At 46.1% G+C, this 10,119-nt stretch overlaps 1 long non-coding RNA gene across 3 annotated transcripts; it reads left to right on the top strand.

The window, feature by feature from the left end:
* Window positions 1-6,451: 6,451 nt before the first annotated feature.
* On the top strand, window positions 6,452-9,419 carry LOC125535245 (uncharacterized). Of its 3 annotated transcripts, none has more exons than XR_015614942.1 (6): window positions 6,452-6,883; window positions 6,951-7,348; window positions 7,479-7,559; window positions 7,730-7,866; window positions 8,167-8,232; window positions 9,127-9,419. It is a non-coding gene; the product is annotated as an uncharacterized LOC125535245 (long non-coding RNA). The 3 variants fall into 3 exon arrangements; XR_007294606.2 differs by having other exon boundaries at window positions 6,455-6,883; window positions 6,951-7,016; XR_007294605.2 differs by having other exon boundaries at window positions 6,951-7,559.
* Window positions 9,420-10,119: the final 700 nt, after the last annotated feature.

The raw sequence follows: 10,119 nt of genomic DNA, 5'->3' as shown, positions 1-10,119 counted from the left end.
CAGATGATCGAAGATGATTGGTTTTGACAACCAGTGCCAGGATTCCTTTGGGATAGACCGTGGGGCGCGTACCTTTATGGGCGCCGCACGTTTTGTTATGTGGAGTAAGTTTACTGTTTTTACTTCTTATGGGAAATTCTTTGTCCCCCGGTACTCTGCTTTTGGGGTTCGTCCTCGTCTTCGCTTGGTGTATCGAGCCCCTTGTGTTCGGTGTTGAGTCTGCCGGATTGTTTGAAAACCCAACAATCTCTGTGGGTATGGTTAGCAGGCTTTCCGGGGGTACTGTGTATTTGACATATCCTATCCAGGATTTTGTTTAGGTTGGATAGGTCATCCCTGTTATCTTGGAGGGGCGGCTTTTTCTGTCGTGAGCTTTTGAATCCGGCGTTAACTGCCGTGCTCTTCGGACTTTTTTCCTTAGTCCGGCGACGGTCATTATTGCACCGCGGTTTTCCATTTCCATCCCTAGTTTCGGATGTACTTGGGTCGCTGGTGTTGCATCTTGCCAACCAGCTATCCTCTCCTGTGCAAAAGCGGGTCATGATGCTTGTTAGTGCGGCCATTGTTCTTGGCTTTTCTTGGCCGAGGTGTCTGGCGAGCCATTCATCTCGGACATTATGCCTGAAAACTGCTAAGGCTTCAGTGTCCGGACAGTCGATTATCTGATTCTTTTTAGTAAGAAATCTATTCCAGAATTGCCGAGCTGACTCTCCGGGCTGTTGAATTATGTGACTAAGATCGTCTACATCCAGAGGGCGGACATAGGTCCCTTGAAAATTTGCTCGGAAAGCGTCCTCGAGCTCTTCCCAACTTCCGATTGTGTTTTCAGGAAGGCTTTTAAGCCAATGCCGGGCTGGCCCTTTAAGCTTGAGGGGTAAGTATTTTATGGCGTGGAGGTCATCTCCTCGAGCCATATGTATGTGGAGGATATAATCCTCGATCCAGACTCCAGGGTCTGTTGTTCCATCATATGCCTCTATGTTTATGGGTTTGTATCCCGCTGGAAATTCATAATCCAGGACCTCATCAGTGAAACATAGGGGTGTGCGGCACCCCTGTATTTGGGGGTGCCGTATTCTGATAATGGCTTTATTGCATTGCTTACGAGAGCTTGCTTTCTTGGCCCATAAATGAACCTGGCTGGGCCATGATGCGGATCCTTAAGTGGGTCGCATACCAGCTTAAGTGCGGCGCTGCTTGCCGCTTTAAGCTGGCCCTGGGGTCGTCTATCCGACCGTGTGGCTTTCTTACTTTTTGAATGCGAGAGCTCTAAGGCCTCCTCGTCGAATTCAGGCAGTAGTTTTCTCCTCGGATAGCTTTTAATGCAGCGACTGCCGTCGTATTTGTCTGCGGTATTGCTTACTTTACTCCATCTGATCCTGAGTGCCTCTTCCGCAGTCTTTAGCTTCCGCTTCTGCTTTTTCAGGCTGCATGCGGTTGCAACGAGCCGTTTGTGGAGGTTCTTCTGCTTCGTTGGCTTGTCTGGCGTAGGGTCGTCCGGAATGCCATTTTCGCCGGGGAGGAATGTTCGATTTCTCTATCCGGGTTGTCTTGTTGGGACGGTTGCTCTAAGGCATGCTCGTCGTCTACCGGCTCATCCTGCTCTATGGCTGGGTCTTTATCGAGGCGGGGCTTAGGTCGGCGTTTATGCCGATGCTTTGATTGTTTTCGAGAGATCGATCCCCCTCCCCGTTTTCCTCGTTGTTGCTTCCTTTAGGGGTATCCACCATGTACACATCGTGAGATGAGGTGGCTGTCCAATGCCCTATAGGCGTTGGTTCTTGGTTGTCTCCTGCATCGTCGTCCATACCGTCGATGTCTTCGGAGTCGAAGTCGAGCATGTCGGTTAAGTCATCGACAGTGGCTATGAGGTGGGTGGTGGGTGGGTTTTGAATTTCTTCATCGTTCGTATCCCAACCTTGTTGACCGTAGTCCGGCCAAGGCTCTCCTGATAAAGAGAGAGACTTTAGAGAATTCAGGATGTCGCCGAAGGGCGAGTGCTGAAGGATGTCCGTGGCGGTGAACTCCATTATCGGCTCCCAATCGGATTCGATCGGCGAGGGCACGGGGGGCACGGAGTTCGGAGAGGAATCCGGCTCTTCGGAGTCACGGGCCATGCGGAGTGCGGGGCTGGAGTTCGGCTCGATCGCCTCTGAGATCGCAGCCCCTGAGGTAGCGTCTAACCGCTGATCCTCGATCGGCGCAGTAGGCTCCGAATCAATGGTCGGAACCGGTGCGTGTGCGGGCTCCAAAACGCTGCTCGGCGGTAGAGCTATATCATGCCCATCGAGACAGTGCGGCGCGCTTGGCTGTGGCTCGAATCCGTCGAAGATCAAGTCCCCGCGGATGTCAGCCGTGTAGTTTAGGCTTCTAAACCTGACCTGATGGCTAGGGGTGAGCTTTCGATCTGCTCAAGGTGGCCAAGCGAGTTGTCCTGCAATGCGAAGCCGCCAAAGACGAAGATCTGTCCGGGGAGAAAAGTCTCACCCTGGACTGCATCGTTGTTGATGATCGAAGGAGCCATCGGGCCTGAAAGCGACGACACAGAGGAACTCTCAATGAAAGCACCAATGTCGGTGTCAAAACCGGCGGATCTCGGGTAGGGGGTCCCGAACTGTGCGTCTAGGCCGGATGGTAACAGGAGACGAGGGACACAATGTTTTACCCAGGTTCGGGCCCTCTTGATGGAGGTAAAACCCTACGTCCTGCTTGATTAATATTGATGATATGGGTAGTACAAGAGTAGATCTACCACGAGATCAAGGAGGCTAAACCCTAAAAGCTAGCCTATGGTATGATTGTTGTATGATGAAGTTGTCCTACGGACTAAAACTCTCCGGTTTATATAGACACCGGAGAGGGTTAGGGTTACACAAAGTCGGTTACAATGGTAGGAGATCTTGAATATCCGCATCGCCAAGCTTGCCTTCCACGCCAAGGAAAGTCCCATCCGGACACGGGACGGAGTCTTAAACCTTGTATCTTCATGGTCCTGGAGTTCGGCTGGAGGTATAGTCCGGCTACCCGAACACCCCCTAATCCAGGACTCCCTCAAATATTATCCAATATTATCACCGATCCAATGCCTACGAGCTTTTCACATACTGTTCTTGCTGAGTTACTACTGTTGCTGCTACTGTTACAACTGCTACAAAATAACTACTACTGTTGTTACCGTTACTATTGCCATTACTACCACTGCTATCAATATCAAATTACCATAGTAGTGTGCTACTAATCACTTTGTTGCAGATATTTAGTCTCTAGGTGTGGTTGAATTGACAACTCAATTGCTAATATTTGCAAATATTCTTTGCCTCCCCTTGTGTGGAATCAATAAATTTGGGTTGAATACTCTACCCTCGAAAACACTTGCGATCCCCTATACTTGAGGCTTATCACCACCGAGGTTGTGCCCGTCGCGGAGCCACGTAGCCTAGAGCGGCGAGTCGACGGCGTACCTGGGATCATTGAGGAGGTCCAGTGCCAGGCGGGCGTGGCGGCGATCGATCTCCTCACGGCGCCACGGCCGCTCACCGGGATCGCCAAGAGATTGAACCTCTCATTGTGCGTATGCATCTTCATTCTTTGAGAAAAAAATGGAGAATTGAATGGAACATCACCGTAATCATCCTGGCTATCCTCGTCTTCTTGGTCATTATCATTGTCATGGATAACCTCATCATCATGACTATCTTCATCTTCTTAGTTGTCATCCTCATCATTACGGATATCCTCATCATCATGACTATTGTCATCATCCTCATCATCATGACTATCCTCATCATCGTCACCATCCTCACTATCCTCATCATCTTCACCATCCTCATCATCTTCACCATCCTCATCATCTTCGCCGCAGAAATAGATAATCCTTAACCTGTTGACCCACCCTTCTAAGTAAAATGCTATGACTCTCCCCCATTCAGCTTATTTTTTGAAATGAACTTCATGCATCCATTGCCGCAGGTGATGATTTTATGCTTTCCTTTCTTCACTTCAGCTTGAAATGACCGCCCCTAATCATCCTTGAAGAGCAAAGTATCACCTCTTGCATTGTTAAATTTCACCCGTACATTGCATGGGACACACTATGCAACAGTAAAGTAAAATGTGAACCAAATTAGTGGTAATGACATTAAATGACTGCAAAATGGTTATAATTGTATGATGAAGTTAAACACCGTTACCACCGAATTTTTAAACCCCCCATTCAAAAAGATCTCAAATTCCTTTGCAGTTTCTAAGCTGTCCACACAACTACTTTTGCAGATTTGGCACGTTGGAAGCACCATGATCCCTACTAAACATATGATACACTTATTATTATTAACAAATGGTGAAAATGAACGAAAACATCCGGCATGACCTTTGCTAAACAATGAACATATTGAGTTCCAGAAATTTGGCGAAACGCAAATTAATCAACGTTTCACCAAATCGTTGACACTCATTTTTGGATCCCTGGAAATGATATATAACATGTCCAGCTTACTTAGCCCATGCACTTGTCATATTTAAGCTTTCTTTTTCTTACGAAAAGTTCTCATGCCACTTTTTTCTCTGTTTATTTATTTTTTTCTCAACTCATGATATGTCAAACTACTCTAATAAGATGAAGTATATATACACGAGAACCTACAGAACTTGTTGACAACTACCGGCAGCGACATACTCGAAGAGCCGAGAGGCGGCGACATAACCCTACCAGTGGCGGCACCCTAACTCTATCCCTAGCCGGCAGCGGTGTTGACTTAACCCTACCAGTGGCAGGCGGTGCCCTAACCCTAGCCCTAGCGGTGGTGCGGCGGCGGCGGCACACTACCGTAGCTTTAGCAGCGGTGGCGGCGGTAGCTCCCTACCCGTAGCCCTAGCAGTGGCGTCGCCGTACCCTGACCCTAGTGGCAAAACAAGGAGGAGAGTGAGTGAGATTGGGACATACCGGTTGGAGAGGCGCAGACGGGCTCGGCGAGGGGAAGAGACGACGGCAGGAGCAGACGGACCGCACGAGACGAAGGGGGCGAACGACGCGGAGGGGGATAGAATAGTAGCCGATTATATTCGACTTAGTGTGGCTGTAGCAGAGAATTCTGTGTAGGGGGTTATATGTGTGGCAGGCGGCAAATAATGCCCGCCATAAAAAATATTTAGACAGGTTCGAGTTGCCAAAAGATACGCGTGGTGGGCGGCACGGTATGCCTGCCACAGCTATCTGACAGAACAGTGGCGGGCACACCTATGCCGCCCGCCACAAGCGTTTTCTACCAAGCCCGGACCTTGAAGGGAGTTCATCTGTGGCGGGTACAGTGAAATGCCCGTCATTGCTGTCACTTCAGCAGTGGCGGGCACCTTCAGTTACCCACCAGTGCTATTTCTCCAAGGTAGCAGCGGGTGTTAGGTTAGGTCACGCTCATCACACATTTGGGTTCACCAAGTCATTTCCTAATAGTGCGGACACGTCCGGTCCATTTGGGGTCTAGCATTGGAGTGGGCCTTATATGATGCGCACAAGGCCGTTGGAATCCCGATGAATCGGACGGCTCCCCGGTGAAGTAGGTTAAGAGATGTTAGCAATTAATACTTTTTTTTGCCGGGTTAGCAAGTGACACCGATGAAACTGAAAACAGCTCCAACTAGTAGCCTAGTACAGCTCTTGGTGATTGTCCTTCGAGTCCTCCACCCATATCCATAGCTGCTTACTCTTGGCTCATGCATACATCAGCACACCCCGTGTATCCAATAGGCCGACAGGAATCCATGGACAAAACGGTGACGTGATCAAAGTACCAGCTAGGTGTACGTACTTGCCGCGTTAATCCCAACACGTCGTCGTCTAGCTTGGGTCAAAATAGAACGACGACAGAACTAGGAAGCCAAATTAACTATCCCGTTAACCCCGAGTCCCGGCCGATCGTGCAGTGCATATAAAGCGTACGTTCATCCCGCGGAAAAGCAATCAATCAGCAGTTCAGGACCACTCCACTCTACTCTACTCCACCCGAAAGTGGCCGGCTACAATGGCGTCCTCCAAGAGTATCGTTCTGCCGGCCGTCGTCCTGGCACTCCGGCTACTAGCCGTCGCCCTCCTCGCCGGCTCGCTCTCCCTCGTCGTCACCGAAACCGACATCAACAGCGATTTCACCGTTTGGAGGATACCCATCAATTTGAGATTCATGGACGTCTACACGTACAGGTGAGTGAGCCGCCGTGAGCATGCATATACACAACTACACGATTATATATGTTCAGCATACTTAACCGTTTGTTTGGATCGTAAGCCGTTTGATTATTAGGCTTAGATTTGGCTATCGGGGTTTGGGTCGTCACTACGTCATAAGGTGAAAATTATTATACGACTAACATGCATATATTATTAGTCTATATTACTATCTCTACAGTGAAGAGTAAGATATGTGTGGTGTCATAAGGTGAAAAAACAGAGCAAAGGAGAGAGGGACGCGCGAGAAACAGAGCCCCTGATTCATCTTATCTCCCCCACCTCGTCGCCACCCACCGCCTCCCCTTCCTTCTCTGTCCCACCTCGCCGCCGGCCCTCCCCATCCTCTTCTCCCACCTCGCAGCTCTGGAGGCTGTAGGATCCGCAACATCCCCTTCCCACCCACCCCTCTCGCGCCCATCTTTCTCTCTTCACGCTGCTCCTTGCTGCGCCACCCGCGGCGGATGATTCAGACGAAGCCCGGCGAATCCCGCCACCGCGAAGCACAGCCCGAGCTCCCCTGTCACCGCAGCACCCTCCCATCTGGCTAGATCTGGTGCTTGAGGCCAACAAAGCCCACCCGTGGTCCTCCCCCCCCCCCCCCCATGGCTAGGGTTTCGGGCATGGGCGACGGCGCCGGTGGCCATGTCGTTCTCCTCTCGTCCGGTGAGTGCACCCCTGGCTTCATAATCTCTCTCTCCCCCTTTCTATAACCTCTTCTCTTCTCTTGTAGACGTGTAGGGAGGAATGGCCAGTGGACAACATTGTTGCTGCTCGGGATGAAGCAGACATGGATCAGGTGAGTCGTTCCACTTCTCCTCTCCGCTCTGGTTCGTGGCACATCAGGAGCCATTGTTGTTCTGGCGGTGTTATGATTTGCCACTATTTGGGCCCAAGTGCCTGCTGCATGTGATCAATTTGATTTTGTTGTGCTGCTAAAGTGTTGATTGATGCTTCGATTGAACTGCAAGATTAACCCCTTGTGCTGCCACCATAGATTCGATGAAGTAGGGCAAACTTATTGCAGGTATCCAATGAGCAAGAAGGAAGTTGGTTTTCGTTTCTGAGAATTTTTATGTTGTGCTCATGCAATTTGAGACGTAAGCTCTAGTGAGAAAGTGCAGCCTACAGGTCTGCTTTGGTGGATTTTGATTACTTGATGCTTTGGCTGCCTCTATTATCATGATGCCTCGACACACGTTGTCCTGTCTCCACTTCCTACAACAAATTGTATATATGAATTAATTTTTGAGAACTGCAGGCTGATGCAGCACTATGATGCTTGGATGCGGTCCTGGAGGCATAAAAGACACATGATGTTCACAATCATGGTGGCAGCAAGGTGCGGATCGATCTAACTAATGCTACCAAGTACTATACTGAACAATTATATGTTATTTTGTTTGATGGATATCCCTAATTTGATTGCAAATAATTTCCTGAGCTTTGTAACTAATTTGTTTTCTCACATACGCAAGTAATTGTTCTGTTGGAATTTAATTCATGATTCAGATTGCGCGTACATCTATTGATCGTTCATAATGAGCTCCAAAACAGAGAAGCGTCATGGTGTACCATGGCTTGAGGAGATGCATATGTCGGAATTTTTGTGTATTGCTGGAACATGGTTTGCATCACTACATTCTAAGGTCATTTGCCTTCCCCCCTGGTAATTTAATGTAATGCATGACTCCTTCCTTTCTAATGTTGGCTGGTAATGTGTGAGACAAACCTGAAATTTGCACACATCAGCATCAGCCTAAAATCATAGATGCAACGTTAATTGAAAAAGGCATTCCATCAAAAGATAAAAAGAGTCTGAGTATCAGCCTGCTAGGCTCCCTCCCTCTGTTTCTCATTGTTTGATGTGATGATATAATGGAGAAGCCCTCCCTTGAGTAAACTAATACTACTGCAGTTACTAATCCTTTTTGTATTGCTATGTGTAGTGTATAATGTGAAGGTGGACAGATCAGCCTAATTACTAACGGAATTTGATACCTTTCAACGAGACGGTAGGTACTTTATGGATTCCTGCTAACATATATTCTAGAATTTAGCTTGATCTTGATTTCGTATTTGTGCAATATATATTTGACAATAGGTGATCTAAATATTCATTCCTTTGATTAGCTCAACAATTTATTAATTAAGATGTTATGGCCATTAAGATATCCATGCTTGGAGATTTATCATAGATTTTCTCGCAGATATCTTCTTGGTAAATATATATAACTATACAAAATCAACATCATCATATATCGTCAAGTCGATGCTCTGATCATGTATGTATTTTATTTTGTATTTAGTGTACATTATTTGCTAAGACTGCCATGTGTTGTTCAAATATTACAACTTTCCTGATTATTAAGTTTTGCTAACACCCTGGATATATACATAAAGACAGTCCTCCATTTTGAATTTACTCAAATGATAAAACTTTTCCATAAAATCTCAATATATAAACCTGGATAAAATATTGTGACAGTTGGAATTGACAGTTCAAGAAAATACTGCTGATGTAATCCACACCTTTAGAAAATAGCCCCTCAAAGGTTTAAATGATAAAGGTTTTTTAGATACAGATTTATTCTGCAAATTATGATAAATGTCGTGTAACTTCCAACATCTGGGCGGAGGTGCCATACTTTTCTCATTCACACAAGTGTAGCTCCCCCTATCAAGCCTCCTTTTTGAACTATTTTGTTCAAGCTAATAGGCTAAACAACAAGACATCTAAATGGGCAGTCTCTAGAGACTTTGTTGCTACATAGAGACAACACGACTTACTATTTTTAGTGTTTGTATGCCTTCAACCTTTGTACATGTCTAATATCTTGCCTCTATGACTACTTGCATCATGTCAATGCATTGTGTGTTAACAGTTCAATTTGTTATTCTCTTTGTAGATTCAGAAGATATATGGATGATTATATGGGTGCGTGGCAAGTATACTGCAATGATGATGATGATGATGGATGCTTTTGGTTTTAGTTAAGTTGTATGGATGTTGTTGATGTTGTTGGATGATGTTCCTTAGTTACGTATTAGTTTAGTTGTAGGGATGTTGATGGATTATGTCAGTCAAAGTTTTGATGTGAAGAAAATACATAGATTATGTAGCATATTTGGATGATGTTCCTCATGTAATATCCACTATTGTAAACCAACAGTTCATCCAATATATGATTTCTTCCTCTCATGAGTATATCCCTTTTTTCCTACATGTGGAGCATTAATTTAATTGCTAGAAATATATATTATATAATAATAATATTCACATTATATATGTATGGACACATGAAGTGTTGCAAATTCTCTTTGACAAGCAATGAGATCTGGGGTTCTTGTACATTCAGCACCAACGTATAAAAGTGTAGTAAAATTTGGTTTTATGTGTTGTACTCTTGCAACGGTCCATTTTACCAACGGCTATATAAGCGTTGCACTATGCTCTAGCAACACTGGATAAGGCAACGCATTGAAAACCGTTGGTAAAGACACTAGCAACGCATATATGGACTCTTAGATACGGAAAAAAGCGTTGCTATAGGAGGGGTCATGTTGTAGTGGGTGGAATAATTTTGGTAGTTTGTAAAAGTACACAATTCATGCGCTCGTTTTCATCAAACAATTGTGTTTGCCAACGCATGCATACATGACCAATAAATAACTAAGAATTTCTACATGCATTGGTGAGTTTTCTTTTAGTCCTTGCATGCAGTGATTGAATGCACCTCGATATCTGAGTGTGTGATGCGAAACAATAGAAATAAGACTTATAAAACGGAAAAATGAAAATTTTGAGATAAGCCTTATAAAACGGAAAAGAGGCGGTATGTTACTCCCACTGTGGGTACTCAGTAGTGTGCGCCAGCTCACGCACTCATGGACTCCACTAG

This window comes from Triticum urartu, chromosome 2A (assembly GCF_056163025.1).
Source record: "Triticum urartu cultivar PI428250 chromosome 2A, HENAU_Tu73, whole genome shotgun sequence".
In the NCBI taxonomy this organism is placed as follows: Eukaryota; Viridiplantae; Streptophyta; class Magnoliopsida; order Poales; family Poaceae; genus Triticum; species Triticum urartu.
This window is presented reverse-complemented; position numbering and strand designations above follow the sequence as displayed.